The 22,110-nt window shown below is 35.1% G+C and overlaps 1 protein-coding gene across 9 annotated transcripts in view; it reads left to right on the forward strand.

The window, feature by feature from the left end:
* The first annotated feature begins 6,058 nt into the window (after positions 1-6,058).
* The window catches only part of DLGAP1 (DLG associated protein 1), a 1,106,389-nt gene continuing 1,090,337 nt past the window's right edge, over positions 6,059-22,110 (forward strand). For 5 of the 9 annotated variants that reach the window (XM_074275733.1, XM_074275740.1, XM_074275743.1 and 2 more), the window contains exon 1: positions 6,060-6,413. The gene's annotated coding sequence lies outside the window, so the exon portion shown is untranslated. Of the gene's footprint in view, positions 6,414-22,110 lie in introns of all 9 variants that reach the window. The other 4 variants (XM_074275757.1, XM_074275759.1, XM_074275754.1 and 1 more) reach the window with 3 other exon arrangements.

Below are 22,110 nucleotides of genomic sequence, written 5' to 3' on the forward strand. Positions count from 1 at the left end.
ACCTAACAATTAAGGAGTAGGGGTATGACATTCCTGAGAGTTTTTATTTTGAGATTTGTTTTCTTAAGGTAATAAGTAGATTTGATTTATCTTTACCCTATAATTCTAATTGACCTGGACAGTTTTCATTCAATATTTCTTGGAAAAATGATATCTAGATCTATTTTTGGGGGGAGGAGATATGATCTTTAGGTTGCCTAGTCATTTTAAAAGTATCTCTTACTGACCAGTTTTTCAAGTTAGTTGTTAAAGATTTTTGTATTTTCCCCTACTTTTTGTCTTTTGATTTAATTTAATTTTTTTTTCTTGACTCATTGAATCATTAGTTTCTCTTTGGTTCATTCTATTTTAAGAAGTCTATTTCTTACTGTTCTTCTCATACTTAGCTGTTTATTTCTTTCCAGTTTTTTTGGCCCAGAGCTTTCATTTAATTTATAAAATAATTTATTTAAAAGAGAAAATCAAACTTTTAATTTCTTCCAGTCATTTCAATATTTTTGTGACCAAACTGTATTTTTATTTGAGACTGAGCTAATAGATGTTTTGATTCTATTCTTCAAAATTTTTTGATTCTATTCTTCAAAAATTTTTTTGATTCTATTCTTCAAAAATTATTTTAGGTATCTTATATTTCATAATATTTGTTTATCATAACTACCTTAAAATTCATTTTTCTGAATCCAGCCATTCTGGAGAGCAATTTGGAACTATGCCCAAAAAGTTGTCAAACTGTGCATACTCTTTGACCCAGCATTGCTGTTATTGGGATTATATCCCAAAGAAATACTAAAGAGTGGAAAGGGACCTGTATGTGCCAAAATGTTTGTGGCAGCTCTTTTTGTTGTAGCTAGAAACTGGAAGTTGAATGGATGTCCATCAGTTGGAGAATGGTTGGGTAAATTGTGGTATATGAAGGTTATGGAATATTATTGCTCTGTAAGAAATGACCAGCAGGAGGAATACAGAGAGGCTTGGAGAGACTTAAATCAACTGTTGTTGAGTGAAATGAGCAGAACCAGAAGATCACTATACACTTCAACAACAATACTGTATGAGGATGTATTCTGATGGAAGTGGAAATCTTCAACATAAAGAAGATCCAACTCACTTCCAGTTGATCAATGATGGACAGAAATAACTACACCCAGAGAAGGAACACTGGGAAGCGAATGTAAATTGTTAGCACTACTGTCTATCTACCCAGGTTACTTATACCTTCGGAAGCTAATAATTAATGTGCAACAAGAAAATGGTATTTACACACATATATTGTATCTAGGTTATATTGTAACACATGTAAAATGTATGGGATTACCTGCCATGGGGGGAGGGAGTGGAGGGAGGGAGGGGATAATTTGGAAAAATGAATTTTAAAAAATTCATTTTTCCAGCTTTACTTTCTGAATTGGGACTTTTTGTTAGAGCCTGACTCTTTATATTACTGGGGGAAATTTTAAGCCCTTGTATGGTCCTTACCTATCCATCTCTAAACACCTAGAATAGATGTCTGACAGATATACAAATATGCACATAGATTAAAAAAAAGACAGAGGAAGAAAGAGACAGATAGAAAGACAGAGATACAGATAAACATTAATATGTAGATAAGACATAGGTGTATAGATAAATTTTTATACTCATTATCTGAGGAATAACAAGGTTTTCTGTAAATATTGAATACTCTGTTCAAGAATTCAGGAACAGCTCAGATCATGCAGCTTCAGTCTTTCTGTTGATCATAGGCAGATTGCTCTAAGGCATATAAGATATATATCTTTCTGGTCACAGGCTACAAACTCTACTTTGTATCTAGAAAACAAAAGTTCTAGCCATGGTTGGAGATCCAGTAGATTGTTGTTAGAGTAACCTGTTTGCTATCTCAGAGGCTCTATAGGCTCTTTGTACTTGTTACTCAGCTGTGGGCACCTGACAAGATCTGTGTGCTGAATCTGAGATACCGGATTGATATTCAAAGCAGATTCAACTCTGTTCTATAGATCATGTCCTGGTTACTGACCTATGGGGTGAATCTAAGATGCCACTAGTTCAGAATGTGGCATCTAGTAACTGCACTGATTACTCTCTGGGCAGAATCCTCAGTATTCCTTGCAGGGTCAGAGAGATAGAGCCTCTGGCCCAATCCTGGTTAAGGTCCATACTCTAGTTGTGTGACTATGAGATGAATCCAGGATCTTGAATTTGAAAAATGAAATAATGTGTTTAACCTTGATTTCCCATTCATTATTCAGTCAGGGTTGTTTTTTGTTTGTTTGTTTTTTATCATTGTGGAAATAATTTAAAAAGAAACCTGGGCTGCACTGTTTCCTGTTACTCCAGCATGTTTGCTGATCCCTCCAGCGATGTGTTAAATAGTAAACTAAAGAAATGTGTTCATCCAGCTTGATGAAATTAGAGGACAGCCTCGTTATTTCTTTTAAAAAAATATGGACAAGTCTAATTAAGTCAGAAGGAATTAAAGGTCAGTTAGCCAGAGAGTTAGAAGGATTGAACAATTCCCTAGTGGTCCTTAAAAATAAATCAAGACTCACTCAGTAGAAGCTGAAGACTACTTTGAGAAGTATAAACTCTATATTTTAGAGAAGAGAATTACTTATAGAAAGAACATTTACTTGCAAAGATCCCTCTTTGTGCTTCCCCTTATATTCATACCCAAAGGTAGCAGGGATAAGGGAAAGGAGATTTTTTTCTCTCTCCTTTCTTTCTCATTATTCAAGAAACTTTTTTTAGCAAAACTATCCTGCTAATGTTACAATGGGTAGAGTGATAGGTTCAAATCTGACCTTAGATGCTTATTAGCTGTTTGATCCTGGCAATTTACTTAACTCTGTTAGACTCAGTTTCCTTATATATAAAATAAATTAAAAATGGAAATGGCAAATAACTCCAGCATCTTTGCTTAAAAAAATCCAAATGGGATCATAGAGGCTTGGCACAAATAAACAGCATGGCAAAGAGTTTATTCAAAGACAAGGCAGGAATGATTTCTGGGATCAAAGAAGAGATCCAGCTGTGCATTCAAGAAAGAATTAGCATATATATATATATATATATACATATATATATATATATATATATATATAGGCCCTTCTAGCTGTATGACTTTGAAGAAATCATTTAATTTGTAATTGTTAGGTTATTAAGATATTCCTGTTTGCAAATATCATGATGGTTATATCAAGCTTCAGAACACTGCAGAGCTTCTGAAAAAATATGCATAACAACTCACAATCTTTGGTTTAACTATTCACACAGGAAAAATGAAATGGATGCAGAATGTTCATTGATCAGATTATTATATACAGTTAAATGACAATCTAAAGAGCTCATTAATCAGAATATTTATTTATTTTTTAAAATAGTTTTTATTTACCAGATATTTGCATGGATAATTTTGCAACATTGACAATTGCCAAATCACTTGTTCCATTTTCTCCCCTCCTCCCCCCTCCCAGGACGGTAGGTCGACCAATATATGCCAAATATGTTAGAGTATAAATTAAATATTTATATATATATATGCGTGACCAAACAGTTGTTTTGCTGGACAAAAAGAATGAGACTTTGAAATAGTGTACATTTAGCCTGTGAAGGAAATCCAAAATGCAGGCAGATAAAATTAGAGGTAATCAGAATATTTAAAGATAAATTGCATAGATACTGCAAATAGCAAAAGATTTGGACTCCAAATAAAACAACATTTTGAAAATCACAAAGCTCCATTAATGTTTCTAAACATTTTCCTAAAAGAAAGGCTAATACTTTGATTAAGAAAAATGCTACTTGTGTGGTATGGTTATCTGCTTGTGAGTCATAATGCACTATAGTCTTCATGGAATTAAAAATAAAAATCATTTTGAAGTGAATTGAGAGGCACATGGTGTATTTGCAATAAAACAAATAAGAAAATATAGAGACCAGAATAAATCTTAAAAAATATGATTGAGAAAGAAGATGGGCAAGAATATGAGAAGTCTTTCACCAGTTTAGGAATAGCTGTAAGAACTTAGAAGAGGACATGGTTAAGAGTAATAGAGAATAGGCAGATATGGATAGGATATGATCTTAGGAGCAAATAGCTATGATGACAGATGCACTTGATTACATCACTATTTTATGTGTATTATATTATATTTCCTAATATATAGGAAGATATATAAGATATATCCTAATATGACCTAGGATAGCCTCAGCTTAGCTATTGGAAAGTATTATTAAAGCATTTGGCTTCTCTGTTAAGTAGTGACAAAAGTTTGCCTTCAGTACATCCAGTATTTTTTTAATCACTTCACAGAATCTTATAAAAAGAAAAAAAAAAGAAAAAGAAAAAGAAAAAATAAATGGCTTTGCCAAATGCAGGAAATAGAGATTATTTATTTGAACCATGCTTTATGAAAGATGCTTTTTACTTCTCCTTAGTTTTATGTGACAGCTTTTTTCTTTAAAAGGACAGTTCTACAAATATTTATAATCAGATCCTACCCTAACCAAATGTTAAACCCTTAAAATTTTATAGATCCATGCAGCTTAATGTTTGGGAGGTTTTGTTTTTTTTAAACACAATTACATAAAAAAGATTATATAAATTTTGACATGAGGTCATCCCTTGGGACTGCAGAACAAAAAGGTACTCTCTCTTCATGCCCATTCTATTTGGAAAATACAGAAACAGAAGGGGGATCCTTTTCTCTAAATCATCACTCAGTATATGCAGTTCTAGGCTCATACTTGGGAACTCTCAAAATATTCATCTGAGTGCTTTTCTGACCTTGACCCACATCCCATCCATCTCTCTCTCTCTCTCTCTCTCTCTCTCTCTCTCTCTCTCTCTCTCTCTCTCTCTCTCTCTCTCTCTCTCTCTCTCTGTCTCTGTCTCTCTGTCTCTCTCTTTCTCTCTGTCTGTCTGTCTGTCTGTCTGTCTGTCTCTCTCTCTCTCTTTCTTTCTCCCCTCCCCCCATCTCCTCCCCTAACCAATTTCATTTTTTTCTTTCCGAACATTTTGGAGTCTTCTACAATACCTTATGTCTATGATTATCTCTTATTGCTTTCTCCTATTTTCAGAGAGTAGCTAAAAGAGAGGGGTCCTATGCTATGGAGTCTGGCATCAACTTCAGATTGAGTGGACAATATATGCAATGGAAAGAAATACTTATGTCTGAGGAAGAATGAAAACAGAAAAGTATATTCAGTATGGTTACTTATCTGCCTTGGTCAGTGCCTTTGCCTTTACAGAGTGTTTTGGAAAATTGTATACAGCTCTCTAAAATTTCTAGTAGGAATGTAAGGATGGGAAAGCAAATTCATGCTTATCAAATCGATTTCCAAGGAAAAATGTGTGGAAGAAAACAAATTTGAATTTCCCTCCCTTTTGGATGACCCCCTCAAAAAACAAACAAACAAACAAACAACAACAAAACAAAGTTGAGCGCTTGGAAGTTAAGAAGTCAGTGGACTCTATAGCAGAAGGTATTTTAGAAGTTCGCTCTCCTCATTTTACATATGAATACAATGACAACCAAGAAAGTGACAGGTACAAGGTCATACAGGTAGTACATAACATCCTTGTGATTCAAACCCAGATTTTCCGATTCCAAAAACAATTCTTTTTCCACAACTGGGATATGATAAAAGAGGATGTACTGGGGTAAAGGGAAATATCCTAATAAGCAGCATCCAGGGACACTTAGAGGTTTTACATTCTCTAACAGGTTCCAGGGACAGGTGGTAAATCCCAGCTGCTTTTGGCAGTCCTAATTCCGTTAGGGATCCAATCCCACTTGAAGGCAGGGGGCTAGACGAAATGACCTCTCAAGGTCCAACTCTAAGGATTCTCTGACCACACACGCACTGAGGAACGCTCTCGGGGAGACACCGGGTTTCTCCTGCCCGGGCCTCCCACCCCCCTTCACCCTGGCGCGCGTGTCTGGGGTAGGGCCAGGTACTAGTGGTCACAGTCATAGTAGCGCAGGGTGGGGGCTGCTTGGCTGGCTGCCGCCTCCCGCTCCGGTAGTTGGGCGGAGGAAACGCGGGACTCCTCCTCCCCACCGTATTAACATGCACCCAGGGGCGGGTGACCAGCTCTCAGCCTCTCTGCTTTAGCTCGCCTCTTCCCGGCGCTCAGCTTGGCAGCCAGCGGCGAGCGCAACGTTGGACCCAGCATAGCGCGCCTCACCCGGCCAGACATCGCTTCTGGGAGACCTTCACCCCGAGAGGATTAGAGGCTAAGGCAGCAGCTGCAGCCGCCGCCTCCGGCACCTCCTACTCCGCTTTTCTTCTGGGTCTCTCTAGCGGGTTCCCTCTGTACCTGTCCCGGCTTTGCAGGCACCTTCCTCTCGTCCTCCCTGAAGGGCTCGGCAGGAGAACGCACGGACTCGCGGACTGCGGGCTGCTGAAAGGTAACGGTGGGGTTGAGCCTCTGAGCTGCTTGCGCCGCTGGGAAGCCTGGGCTGGCGCCGGCAGCCACGGAGCTGGAGCCGCTGCCGCTGCCGTGGCCGCTGCCCCCACCACGCGCTGAGGCTTCTTTCCCTCCACTCCACCAGATTGGCTCCCTTTTCTCTTCTTTCCGAGCGGCTGCGGGAAGGGAGTTCCCTTTCTTTAGCCACCAGCGCCCGCTCCGTCGTTTTCCTTCACCTTTCCTCACCCTCCGTGCGTCCCCCTACCCCTCCAAGGAGAGAAGGGATCAGGTCTCTTTCTCTGGCAATGAGGTGCCAGCCTACTTCCCCTAGACTATCCTCAGCTCTGGGCAGATAGCTACTTGTCTTGACCATGTCAGGAATGTAGTGATCTTGGGGGAGGGGGAGGAGAAGGGGGGAAAAAGCATCTACCCTCTTTCTATGCATCCAAACCAAATTCACACACCCACCCACCTACCCACGCACCTACTCGACAATGCACCTTGCAGGGGAAGGAGCGAGAGAAATGAACTGGTGAGATTTCCTGGCAGACTCCCGAGTCTATTAGCAAGAAGTTTCACATGCTTTTTTCCGGTGGCATTTTGGCTATTCTAGTGGAGAAAGAAGTCCCCGGTTTGGGGCGGGAGGAGAGGGTAAGGGGAGAAAAGAGAGGGCTGTAGAGTCATCCTCTGCTAAAGCCCTGATCTGGCTGAATGGTGTGGACCCAAGATCAGACCCTGTATTCAGGAAGTCAGGCGAGCAAAATGAATAAGCGGGGCTGGAAGTGGAATCAAACAGTGACCTCTCATCGGGGCTCTGGGATGTAACAAATTGCACTTTCATTGAGTGGCGGCTGCAGCTGCTAGAGAGACCTTTTTTCAGGGGGAATGGGGATGAGATGAAGACCCTGTATTCAGCACTCTGCGCTGCTACATTTATATTCTTCCTGGAAGTAGAAATCTCTGTGCTTCATTAAGTAAGGGTAATGGAAAGAAAGCCCTGGGAACGATGAGCAGACTCCAGTACCTGCTATTTCATTTGTTTAGATGCTGAAGAGGTTCTGCTCAGGAGGAGCTCTGTTCATCTATTTCCTGGCTAGTCGTAGAGCAGAACGTAGAGCACAAACCCGCCTCCATAGCCCTCCTGGCGCTTGTATTGTAGGTTAGTGGGATTTCGCTATTGGGGGCGGGGGCCTCATTCTAGGGAATGGGAAGCTGATAATGTTGCCTTACTGGGAGGATAACTGAGGGAGATTCCCTCACCACTTTTTTTCAAAGTGAGTAAAGATGTCTGAATGCTGTGGAAAGATGTGCATACTCCCATCTCAATCTTATCCGCCCCCCCTCCCCCCCATACACCCAAAACGGGCAACAAAGGTTAACTTCTGCCATGAAGAACAGTGAAAGATATAAGATAAAAACGAACCAATTGAAAGGCAGATCTTTAGATCTTTTGTTCTTATTGGATTTTTCTTAGTTGTTATAGGACTGTCTACCCAGAAGGAAATTTTAAGTTACAATCTTCGACAAATTGGAAAGGGGGTAGAAGTGCTCAATAAATGTTTGTTGAATTGAAATGAATATGACATCTTGGAAGGTCATTTTACTGTGAGTAAGCCTACTTGGTTTGTTTATTGGGGATATCATTTATAGCAGCACTTCCATTTTAGGAAGGAACTTTCAATTCTCATGTGCTATAATCAATACTTTTATTCAGCTTTGCAGGTTTAGCAAGAATTTGCTGCCAAACTTAATCGGTGTTATTAAATAGCAATGGCATGAAGACAAAGTAATGGAAATATAAATATTTCCAATATTTATACATAAAACAGTATGTACATATATATATATATATATATATATATATATATATATATATATATATATATATATATATATATATATATATATATATATATATATACTCTCATTGATTTATCTACGGACTTTTTTTTTTTTACAAAATTCTCATAAACAGATCTTGAAAATGTTTATTACAGAAGCAAATTCAATTTAAAAATATAGCTTAGGTTAGAAAAAGCTAATTTAGGATGTAGCTGTCCCAAAATAAGACAGACATCTGTTGTCAATCTCTTTTCCAAATAAGTTTTGGTAATTTAGCTAAGGATACATTCAATGAAAGTATTACTTTGAACTATATTTAGTTTAAAAAAAAGATTAATAGAGTCATTAATTTAGAGTAAAATAGAGAACAACTTTTTCCCCCCAGAAGGTATTTGAATGAATTAATTTTTAATTTCCATGATTTAAGGGTAGTTCTGTCATTGTCATATTTTAAACTTAAATTTTAAATTTATTAGTTATTCCAACAATATATGTCTTTAGTACAAAACTGATAAAGAAAACATAGTTGGGTTGATAAATTACTTACAAAGTAATGTTTAAAGTTTTAGTATCTTGACAAAGCTCTCATGTATAAGCACATAAATTGTTCCATATGAGTATTTTCTCATTTTGTCTTTCCCCCCTTCTACACAAATATTTCACAACAGGTTCCAAAAATTGGGAGGAATATAACCAATAGCTATTGAAAGCAAATAGAAACATTAGATTCTCACATCCCCTCCAAAAAATGTTTCAGAAACATCACTATATCAACATCTATATTACTTTCCATCTCATTCAGCATAAAAGAATAGTGTTGAATCAGCTTTGAACAGAAAGGTGTATGAATTTTGTTTTCACTATTATCTATTTTGGCATATCAGAAATGTTTTGTTGTGCTATTCATACTTTTCTTTTTTCTGGACTGTATATGACAGAAAACACTGATCACTAAAGGTCTAAGATGTTAAGTGTGTCAGTGCTTCATTCAAAATGTAATTCAGCACCATATTTTCTGGATAGCAACTTTATTTGAAAACTCACATTAGGTGTTTTTCTCTTAGTTTTCATTGATAGGCATAATGCCATTGAAATTGAGATGCTATCCTAAGAAAGAAGATTTGAGCCTGCAAATGATATAACTTTTAATATTTACATGCCAAATAATATATTGCTTTATACTTTCTGTGATGTTAATGACACTCAGGATTATGATAGGTTCTTATCAAAATAATAATACTACTACTAATAATAATGATAATAATAACAATAATAATAAGCTAACTACTACATAGCACCTATTATATGCCAGATAATATACTCAGCATTTTACAAATACTATCTTTTTTGATCCTCACAACAACTTTGGAAGGTAAATGCTATTATTATCCCTATTCTACAGTACAGGAAACTGAGGTTGTGACTTGCTTAAGGTCACATATCTAGTTGTGTCTGAGATAAAATTTGAATTCAAGCCTTCCTCACTCAAACTCAATACACTATCCACTGCACCACCTAGCTTAGCAAATTCTTCATACTTCATCAGAAGAACATCTTTCTTCAGCAAGGAAGGGAACATCCTTTCTGATTCAGGCATCCAGCTGGAAGATAAGTGAAAATTCCATTTCTATAGAAACCACACTGGCTTTACTCCTCTCACTTTAAGTAGAAAGCAGGACATTGCTCCAGATGCCTTCTTTGCCTTTTCCTGCCCTTCTTTATTTCTTGTACTGGTGAACATCATTAATGAACTCTCTCTTTCTCTGCAATGAGAGCATGGTTATTATAAAAGGACTCTTGAAATATTTAAAAGTTTACATCCACTTGTGTTCTATCCTTTTTTTTTTTCATTTTGGTTTTGCTAGTTTTAATTATCCATCTTAGAAGAATTTTTTTACAGAAATTCTAGGGGAACTTTAGGCTTTCAAAATCTAATTGGATAGTGTACAATTTCTCTGTGCTGATGCACTCACTGATGTTCTGTGTCCTTGAATGCTTTTCATAGTGCCCTTGTCATGTCCCTAAGTGCTATCCATAGCAAGTTCCATATTGACAGGCAGAAAGAAACTAGCAAGATATTCTTCCTTTTATCAACTGATGGACTTTGGGAACCTGTCACCTTTTACTTAGACCTAATCCCTGAGGTTACTTACTGAAGATTACTTTTTTTGTGACTGAATGCCTAATCTGAAGATACCAAAGATCATGGTGGCTTCTGGAAAGTTCCAACATTACAAAGAAGCTACTAATTAAATCATGGAAAATTCAAATTATTCTTCTGAAACCACTCATCTCTTATTTAACTTGCATTTAATTATGTACCCAAAAGGAGCATATCATTCATTTTACTGGGGTCTTTTTTTTTCTTCTTAGAATCGTAGACTATAGCTCCAAGAGACCTTAGAACTCTTGGCTTTTCACTTTGTTTTATTTCTTAGGAATCTAAGTCTCAAAGAGATTTTTACTTGAAAAATATAGTGCTGAGGGCTCATTTTTAATATCTACTTAATTACTTTCTATGAAGCATCCAAATAGTGTATAAAACATTCAAAATACCATTTCCCTTGCCCATGTACTCTCTCTGTCTCCATCTCTCCCCCTCCTTCCCTTCCTCCCTCTCTTCTTTCTTCCTTTTCTCCCTTTCTCCCTCCTCTTTTTCCCTCCCCCCTTCCTTCTTTCTGCCCCTCCCTCCCTCCCTCTTTTCTCCTTTCAGTCCAGTACTTAGCAAAAGGCCTAGAGCATAATAATGGGCACTTAATACATGTTTGTTGACTTGATTTGTTTACTTTTAATATTTTGCTGATAAGTTCTACCTTCTACCTATGTAAAAACAATAACAAATAACTGGCTTTTGCATGAAGGGGATTAGACTGATATTAATCTTTGCCAAGTTCTGGTGCTACTGAAGTGAGTAGAGGTCTTGTTGAAGTTTTGGATAAGAAACCGAAAAAGGAGAAGCTGTTATGAGTTGTTTATCTCTCTGGCCTATGAAGCCAAGTCCCTGCACAAGGAAGTTTAAGAGAATATTTAAATAGTTCCCTAAGGCTCCTTGTGGGAAGGTCTCTCTGGGCATTTTTCCAACTCTACTGCCTTACTCAGTGACATGATTTTGGCTAATTTGAAAACATCTGCTGGAGTAACTTCCTTTTTAATACAACAACCAGACATCATTTATAGGCACATAATAGAAGAACAGATATTAATACTGGGTATAACCTCATCAGAATACTCTTTGTTCACAGACAAGTTTTTCATTTCAACTTCAATGGAAATTCTTTCCTATTGTGAAATGCGTTGCTGTTCTAAATATTTCCTTTTAAGTATCTTTAATTTTTTTTAAAGCAGACACTGTTAGTTTCAGGCAAAGACTCTTAGACTTTGCAAACAGCTCTTCACTACGATTCATCAAACTATGCTGACACTAGAAAAAAAAAGGCCAACTTCACCTGCTTTTTAGACCTTTCACTTTACAAAACAACTTAGAGGCAAAAGTTTTTTTTTTTTTTCAATTTTTTAAAGGAGGTTGATTATCTTATATATAAAGCCTGAATAAAAATTACATTTGACTGTTATATGAAATCTTATCCAGGCTTTATATATAAAATAATCAACCTACTTATATGAGTACCTATGTGCATAATGATACTCTATCTTGTATCAGTAATGCTCAGGTCATGAGTTTAATGGCTATTCTTTAGGATATTTAGTAGCATAGATTATTTTAGCATGATTAGTTCCATTCATGTAATGACAAGAACTACTGGGGCATCAATACAAGGCTCTGGAATGGGACATTATTTGTAATTGCAAATATGTATAATTTTTCACCTTAGTCTTTGCCTTTAATATTTGTTATCCTTTGTGATAGCTCTGAAGAGACAGAGATCCTCAAAATGGGTAGGTCAGTTTTGGGAAACTTATTTTAATTCACAGATGTAAATCCACTAATGAAACTGTTAAGCCTTTTTTGTGGCCTTGCACTTTCTCTTCTTCATACTCTAAAACATACATACCCAGATAGATCCTTGAGACAGAAGGGAATGGAAAAATATATAATGAGTTCTGTTATAAATTTTGGATATCTTGAGCTTGAGGTGCCTAAAGGCCACACAGTTAGAACTATCTAATAGGCACTGTTGATATAGGATTAAAAATAGGGAGAGGACTAGAACTGAATATGTTGATGTGGAAATCATTTCCATAAATATGATAATTAATATCTTGAGATCAGATGAAGATAAAAAGAGATGGTATTTAGAGATAATAGCCTTGGGATATTCCCAAGTTAAGGGATAGAATATAGTTTTCCAACAAAGGAAATTGTGAAGGAATGGTTAGATACTTGGAAGGCGAGTCAAGAAAATATTGAAATCTTGTTGTATGTTTAAGGTATCTTCATCATTTGGGGGTTCACCCATACTCTATTATCACTTATAATGTACTCCCAGGAAGCTGATCCTCTCTCTCTTCCAAAATTCCACTTCTCAAGTTTGGCAAAGAGTTGATATTGGTATAAGTCCTTGAGAATTTTTTTCAGAATGAGTTTTGTTTTTCAAGGTGTCTGGGGGTAGATTAACATTTTCTCTATATTAAGCTATCAGTTTCTTTGGTGCCTTTGGGTAGGAGGCAATAAATGAGATTAAAGAACTATTCAGTATAGTAATTATATAAAGCTAGTTGTTTAAACTGTAACACAACTGTATATAGAAAGAACTAGATGATAAATAAAATTAAGAGCTTACTATGGATACTCACTAGCAATTTCCTCCAACATTGTCAATGATTAAGATGTCAGTGGAACTCTGCTGATTGAGGGCCATGTTCACAAATTTCCCATGGGTCCTTGAGAAGATTTACTACATCAGGCCTAAATATAGACTGCTTACTGATTAGGACATTTGCTTAAGGAGTAAGCATAAATGAGCCATCAAAGAGACATATATGACATGGAACTACTACTTGACATCGTCCTTACAAACATAACTTGCCACAATGGAATCAAAATGCAGTAAATGAGATGTTGGTGGGCATCATTCTTAGGTTATACTCTCTCTCAGGTTTCATAGATTCTTCAGGATTGATGGGTATGGATCAGATAATGCAAGGGAAATGCCATTATTATTATTGATCTAGATAATAAGGATAAACAAGTGCATGTAATGCTAAGTGATGGAAGATCTCCATCATCTCTGCTTGAATGAGTTTGTTCTGAATAGAATTTGGCAGATCGTTTAGAAACTTGCCCTTTGGGGATTAGCTTATTTCATATTAGATCCTGGCAAAGGACTCAGGAAGACCTGAGATATCAGACTCTGGACACTTGCTCCCGATAGAATTAGGTTTCAATGACTATCAAAATATAATTGCCTGAACATATTTGAGGAATTTCTCAAATTCACATCCTACCTATGTATATACATTCTATCTGTGGGACCATGTGCTAGTCACTCAAGCCTTCTCAATCTTATTCAGCTACCCAAGATTATAAGTAATTGAGACCTGATACTCTAGTGTGATGGAGGCTGTTCTCATATTGGGGAGATGGGAATATATATTAGAGGTGCTTGTTTTATTTATATATCACCTTGCTAATTTGTATTGTCCTTGAAGTCTATACATTGTCTGAAACCAATATCAGAAATCCAAGAAAAAAAAAAAAAAGATTGTCTAAGAGGTCTTGAAAGGTGAATATCCCAACTAGTGGATGAAAAGAAAGAGAATTCAAATGATGAATAAACAGCAAAGTAAATAATATCCTAATGCCTTAGTTGTACAATTGAACCAGAGAAGTTTAGTCTGTCAAGAAGATGATTTGGGTTGTTTTATTGTTTTTCCTGTGATGCTGTTTTTATGCCAGAAGAAAGTTCTTGACATTCCTTCCAATTCAACATTCCTAGGTTTTCCCACATATAGTAATTGAAGACTCTAAGTATGTGTCAGCTGGGGAAAGAAGCATTAGCTTTTTATTCTCTTACACCTGACCTATTTTAGATTTTCTTTCATATGATATGGTTTTATAAGCTCATGCTATCTTTCATGACTTTTTTGATGAATCTATTTGTACCATTCATTTCACTGAAATGTGCTATCTTTTTTTTAAGATTTTACTTGGGTAGGATTGAAGGTATTGGTTCAGATATTCAAAAATCTAGAGCAAAAACTAGAATCCAATTGGTAAACATTTAATGGGTGAACACATTTCTCATTCAGAAAGCAATGGACAGGAAAGAATTAGAAAATATGGTTTCTCCTCTCCAGGAGCTTATAATCTAATTGCAAAATGACACAAATGAAAAATAATTTTACACATATAAAACCATATTCAAAATGTGAAATTTAATTTCATGAAGCTTGAATGGTATGCAGAGTATGGAAATAATGTTAAAGTAAAAAGAGTTATTAACATTTATCCCTTTTATTTTGATTCATTATTACTTATAGATTCCCATATGATCCATTTTTGTATAATTAGTTAAAAGTGTTTAGGTACAGAGAACAGCATTAATGTTTGCCTGGAAGGTTTCTATCCACTTACTGTCCACTTTCTGCATTTGTGTTTCCAAAAGTTAAGAATTTCATTCTGCTTCAAATATTCTCTCCTCTTTCTTTGCTTTTCAGCTTTCTTTTTCATATGTCTTCCCTCATTACAATGCAAAAGTCCTTGAAGATAGTGGTTTTCTTCCTTTTCTTTTCTTTCTTTCTTTTTTTCTTTCTTCCTTCCTTCCTTGCTTCCTTCCTTCCTTGCTTCCTTCTTTCCTCCCTTCCTTCCCTCCCCACTTTTCTCTTTTTTAAAAAAGCCAGAACAATCTCTGTTATAAAGAACCTTGCATGCAAAGGAAGAAGGCAATACATACAGAGCAGTAGTAGCCAGGAAAGTATATTATGGCTTGAAAAATCATTGGGATTGTAAGTGGGGTTTGGGGAGATTTTGGCTGATGGATTTTTTTTAATTGAAATGATAGTGGTGATTTGATTATGGATCAAGAACCTAAGAGCAGAGGAAGGAAGAGTGAAAAGTACATTTAGCAACAAGGCAGATGATGAGAAGACAGACAGAGTTAAGTGAGGCATATTTGAAGCTTTTTAGACATGGTGACTCACATGAGATAATTTTATTCTGGAAAAGTGGGCTCTAGGATCAGCATTCTGAAGCTGAAGAGGTTATATTTTCCAAGGCAAGGGCATCATCTCTGGATAGGGGAAGCATGGTTACCTAGGTCCTGAGAATACAAGAAAGTAAAAGATAAAGCTCTACATACTTTTCTTTACCTTTTTTTCCAGGAATCTTTTTAAATGAAAATTGTATGGCATATGGGAAGTGATTTGAGTCACTCCAAAGAAAGGTACTATATAAGTAGGTTTATAAACAATCAAAATGAGAGCAGTATAAAATTTACAAACATGCTGTGCTCTAAGAATTTGTACTTTTTTGGGGGGGAGAGAATTTAGAACTTATTTTCTCACAGAAATAAGCAGATGGTGGAAATTTCCCAAGTACATTTCATAATAAATTTCATAATTGACCTAAGTTATGTGTTGTTGCAATGATATTATTTTATCACCATTTAATCATGTATAGCTTTTGAAATGTCCAAATTTATGGTACAAGAAATATTCAGAACACTGAATAGGGGATTTTTCTCACTCTTTTTGTAAAGATTTTTTGCATAAAAAGACAGGGTAGGATTCAAATAAAACTTTATTTTCTAGAATCAGCTAAATGGCACAATGAATAGAGCATTGGACTTGGAGGAAGACAAGTTCAAATTTGGTATCAGATATTAATAGCTGAATGACCTTGGACAAATCACTTAATCTCTGTTTGCCTTAGTTTGCTAAACTGTGAAATGTAGATTATAACAGCACCTCTCTTGCAAAGTGGTAAGGATCAAATAAAATAATATCTATAATATGCTTAGCTCAATGCCTGGCACAAGATAGGAATCTGTATAAGTTCTTCTTTACTTTCTTCCTTCCTTTATTCAAGAATAGGAACTGGGCAGGGTGGAGGTGGAGAACAGAGCAAGGAAGGGAGATGCTTTTGGTTAATGATAATATATAAATGTTTTCTCTTATTTTTTTCAGCCAAAAATTAAAATAAACCAAAACCAAAACCAGGTATACAGTTTTTAGGACAGTTACCCCCTTGGTATTTTGAATTAGGGAACAAAGTCACCTTGGGGATGAACTAGATTGACATGTTATTTGTTCCTTATATATGTGACTATCAATATATAGTATTATTCAGACCTGATATTCTATCCACTGCACCACCTAGCTCCTCTTCCAACAATAGGACCCTAGAGATGCATGAAAGTAAGGAATTATACAGTTTAATGTACTTCATTATACTTTAGATATTTTCACAAAATGTCAAAGCATTTTTAACTGACAATTAATGTCTTTTAAGTATTCATTCTGGTGAAATTTTGGCCATCTGATGAAAGGTATGGTTTTTCTTTGATAGATGCTTGGTGTTTAGTGAATAAGGGTTAGCCAAAGTCCATATTACTACTAAAAGTACTCATATTTTGTACCAGTCTTATTGTTCTATGCACTGGAGTTTGAAATGGCTCTGTAATAAGTGTGGGGTTATTGATTTATCCAGTTTGCTCATGTAAAAATGTCTTAAAACCAGAGATTGACATAAAGAATAATTTGTTTTCTTTTCTATGACTTTTCAGTACTCAGCTCTGGGTCATTACCTAGTTGCCTACCAAATATGCCACAACAAACTGACTTAAATTTTATAATCAAGCTGGTACTCTAGGTAGCTTACAAAACCTCTTGAAGTATAATTTTCCTTAATTTCTCCTTTGCTTTCAATTATTTTAGTGCATCCCACATATAAGAATACAGTGAAAATTATATTGCCTCTGCAAATATATTAGCTCTGCGACTTTGCAATATAACATTAATTGATAACAATGGAATTTTCAAACTAAGATGTTAAAAAATTCATTAAGTTCCTATGTTTTCTTCCTTTGTGTTTTTCTTAGTTATCACCAGAATCTGCTTCAATTGATGTCCTACAAAAAAAAGAGGTAGTGTTAAGTGAAACATAGAGTTAAGTATGGAGTTTGCTTTTGGCTTACTTCACCTGCCTCTTATCACTTGTCAGAGAAATTCTGAATGACAGAGGTGAGTCTCTGTCCATTCTCCTGGGTGGGTGGCCATCTGCTTACTACTGAGAAAATGAACCCGTTCCTCATAGCAAAAGCTCTTTTGGCTTAAAGAAAAACCTCTGTCCCTTTTTTTTTTTTCAGCAATCAATTCATTGGAAAAAATAAATGAAAATACATTCATATTTCTATATAAATACATTTGTATATTATATATATGCAGGCATGATACAGCCTTTCAATGAGATAAATAAATATTTGAAACATTGCACAAAACTGGCTTATATTAAATTTAATTAATCACTTTAATGCTAAAGAAAAAAGAAGTCCAAAACTATTGTTATATGTAAAAATACTTCACATTTCTGTTTGTTATCCTTTCTGTGCCACATGTTAAGGAAAATAATCATCATATTATAATATTTTTGGTGATTCTATTTGGTCCAGACTTTACAAACTGAAACCAATTTTTCAGATTAGGCAAGCTTTCTGTTATCAGAATAGATCTAATTCCTTGAGAAAGAAATAGGCACATTAATCATATCATTACCTTAATCAAAGAGTACAGTTGCTTTAACATGAAGACACCCACACAAAAACAGAGTGAGATTATTGAATATTTGGGAGGAAATTTTTGATCAACTACATATGCCTAATTTGGGTTTTAGTTATTCATTAAGCATAAATTTAGAATATTTGTGTTAGATATGTTAATATGTTTATATATATATACATACATATAATAATTCTACTACACATTCATAAATTTACATACATCACAGAAACTGAGTTAAAACTTGATAGTTCCTATATGGGACTGATACTTTATTACATGAACTTTGTAAATCTTGTAGATCTTCTTTGTTATTGAATTGCTGTTGGACAAGTTACATACAGTATCTATTCAAAAGTAAATATGTTGGATCTGGCCAACAAACATTCTTTCTCAGTTTAATTTTTCCGATGTGAGTTGACAGCCTAGGCACATTTAGTTATTACAGATCTATTCAAGGAGAGGATACAGTGTATTGAGGCCAGATGCAATCAAGACAATACCATTTGCAAAAAGAAGCATCTAGATAACCTTATCATCCAGAGGTAATCCCTCCTTGACTTAAACTCTTGTGTGGATTTTTTCCATCAAGATGGCTAATAATTATAGCAAGTATATACCTTCCTCTATTTTAAAAGATGATATTGTTCATATTGTCTATCATCATATTTGTAATACTTTACATGTATGTTTATATTCTCTGCTTGTATGGTCTTTGGTAGTCTTCTCTCTTTGTCAAGTAAGTAAAATATTTCCTTACTAAAGTGATATTGGGCTTGAGTTCTTCTCTTACCACTTAAGTGTCTTAACTTTATATAAAATTACTATATTGTGTTGATACCATTACTGTTATCCATTTTCCTTTACTGATTTTCATAATCACAAAGATCAAAACTAAGTGCATTTAAAGCCAAATAAATCATCAAATGAATTTTAGGTCATCATTTGTGATTCCTAGTAATTTTATGTTCACATTAGTAAAAAACAAAGTAAAAAATAAATGGACAAAATCTTCATTTGTCAGGTAAGAAAGTTTTTAAAAATATTTTTTCAAAGTATTTATAACAAATGCAAATATATTATGAAGGACGGAAATCATTTTATGTAATTAAAGTGCATTATTATTTTCTGGATGTGTTTCCTTCTCTCTATCCCTTACCCATTCCCTTTGGAAAAATTAACATCTTTATGCTGATTTTTTTATTTCTTTTTTTTTTAAATATTTTTTTTATTCATTTTTCCAAATTATCCCCTCCCTCCCTCCACTCCCTCACCCCGATGGCAGGTAATCCCATACATTTTACATGTGTTACAATATAACCTAGATACAATATATGTGTGTGAATACCATTTTCTTGTTGCACATTAAGTATTAGATTCCGAAGGTATAAGTAACCTGGGTAGATAAACAGTAGTGCTAACAATTTACATTCGCTTCCCAGTGTTCCTTCTCTGGGTGTAGTTATTTCTGTCCATCATTGATCAACTGGAAGTGAGTTGGATCTTCTTTATGTTGAAGGTTTCCACTTCCATCAGAATACATCCTCATACAGTATTGTTGTTGAAGTGTATAGTGATCTTCTGGTTCTGCTCATTTCACTCAGCAACAGTTGATTTAAGTCTCTCCAAGCCTCTCTGTATTCCTCCTGCTGGTCATTTCTTACAGAGCAATAATATTCCATAACCTTCATATACCACAATTTACCCAACCATTCTCCAATTGATGGACATCCATTCAACTTCCAGTTTCTAGCTACAACAAAAAGAGCTGCCACAAACATTTTGGCACATACAGGTCCCTTTCCACTCTTTAGTATTTCTTTGGGATATAATCCCAATAACAGCAATGCTGGGTCAAAGGGTATGCACAGTTTGACAACTTTTTGGGCATAGTTCCAAATTGCTCTCCAGAATGGCTGGATTCTTTCACAACTCCACCAACAATGTATCAGTGTCCCAGTTTTCCCACATCCCCTCCAACATTCATCATTATTTGTTCCTGTCATTTTAGCCAATCTGACAGGTGTGTAGTGGTATCTCAGAGTTGTCTTAATTTGCATTTCTCTGATCAGTAGTGATTTGGAACACTCTTTCATATGAGTGGAAATAGTTTCAATTTCATCATCTGAGAATTGTCTGTTCATATCCCTTGACCATTTATCAATTGGAGAATGGTTTGGTTTCCTATAAATCAGGGTCAGTTCTCTATATATTTTGGAAATGAGACCTTTGTCAGAACCTTTACTTTTAAAAATATTTTCCCAATTTGTTACTTCCCTTCTAATCTTGTTTGCATTAGTATTGTTTGTACAGAAACTTTTTAGTTTGATGTAATCAAAATCTTCTATTTTGTGATCAATAATGATCTCTAGTTCTCCTCTGGTCATAAATTCCTTCCTCCTCCACAGGTCTGAGAGGTAGACTATCCTCTGTTCCTCTAATCTATTTATGATCTCATTCTTTATGCCTAAATCATGGACCCATTTTGATCTTATCTTGGTATATGGTGTTAAGTGTGGGTCCATATCTAATTTCTGCCATACTAATTTCCAGTTTTCCCAACAGTTTCTTCCGAATAATGAATTTTTGTCCCTAATGTTGGTATCTTTGGGTTTGTCAAAGATTAGATTGCTATAGATGTACCCTTTTTTGTCCTTTGTATCTAATCTGTTCCACTGATCTACCGTTCTATTTCTTAGCCAGTACCAAATGGTTTTGGTGACTGCTGCTATATAATATAGCTTTAGATCAGGTACACTTAGACCACCTTCCTCTGACTTTTTTTTCATTAGTTCCCTTGCAATTCTCGACCTTTTATTCTTCCATATGAATTTTGTTGTTATTTTTTCTAGGTCATTAAAATAGTTTCTTGGGAGTCTGATTGGTATAGCACTAAATAAATAGAGATTTTTTTATTTCTGAACTCAGATATCATAACTTCAGGAAAATTAAAAGAGACAAACACAAAAGTATTAGTGTTCAGTACTTTGTCAGCTTAGAAAAAAATAAAATAAAAGATATAAATAGTAATTTTGAGATTGAAGGAAAAGGAAAGCAAAGTTTTAAGAGAATAAAGTCCTGGGAGCTTATGCTGATACAATGTTCTAGAATAGGTATTTACTTAAAGGTATTTATTTGGATCCCATCCAAGAAAATCATATAGAACCACAAATATTTGATCATTATTCTGACTTAGTTCACCTCACATATGAGTGTGATCCCTCAATTAATTTATCCACAAAATGGGGCAAATGAAAAAGACTGACTACTCTATGTATGAATTGAAAATAAGAGGAATAAGAGAATAAGAGGAATTTCTCATGGTTTTCAGAAAGTTTGAAATAGTGTTCATAGCTGGGGATAGAAAAGAGTGCTAAATAATGATAAGAAGATAATTAGTAGGTCAAAGTCAACTGCTATGGTATTAGAATTTTGGAGGTTATGAATATCATAATCAAATTAGGAAAGTTGAGAAAGTTTGAGACAAAATGAATAAGTCCTGTTTAAAATTGTTAGACACAAAAGTAGATAATTAAGATGTAGGAATCCCATTCTGAATGCATTGCATTGGGGAGAGATGTAAAAATAATAAATAAATCAATGGATACAGAATAAGAATGTATGAAATAATTTAGAGAAAAAAATCAGTACATGATATCAAAATGAAAATATGGATCCAATGAAAAGGAATGAAAAAGAAATTGCATGAATAACACAAAATAACAAATTAGATCAGGGTGCATGATGAGAGTGAAGGAAATGAGAAAAGAAAGGGGATGAAAAGGATGGCTTCATTCATAGCCATATTAGAACAATGTAAGAAGTGGAAAAAAGGGAAAATGGACATAGATGAATTAAAAGGTACCAAAAGAAAAATTAGAAATTCCATCTCATGTATTTATACTACTAAAAGAACTATAATAGATTCAATAAAAATGGTTTATTATATCAAACAAATGATAACTTAATTTTGAAAGGTGATGTTGTTTGTTTTTATGGGAGGAGGAGACAGGTTTTTTGGACTGTGATTTCATTGGTGTGGAGACTTCTTGGTGGGCAAATTCCCTTCTTCCAAAGCAAAGCAATGTTTTTGTTATTTATATTGATATTGCTCATGGGGGACACTGAGAAAGTGCAAGATTTGACCATGATTGTTGAGCTACTATATGACTTGAATTCAG

Source organism: Sminthopsis crassicaudata, chromosome 1, assembly GCF_048593235.1.
Source record: "Sminthopsis crassicaudata isolate SCR6 chromosome 1, ASM4859323v1, whole genome shotgun sequence".
Lineage (NCBI taxonomy): Eukaryota > Metazoa > Chordata > Mammalia > Dasyuromorphia > Dasyuridae > Sminthopsis > Sminthopsis crassicaudata.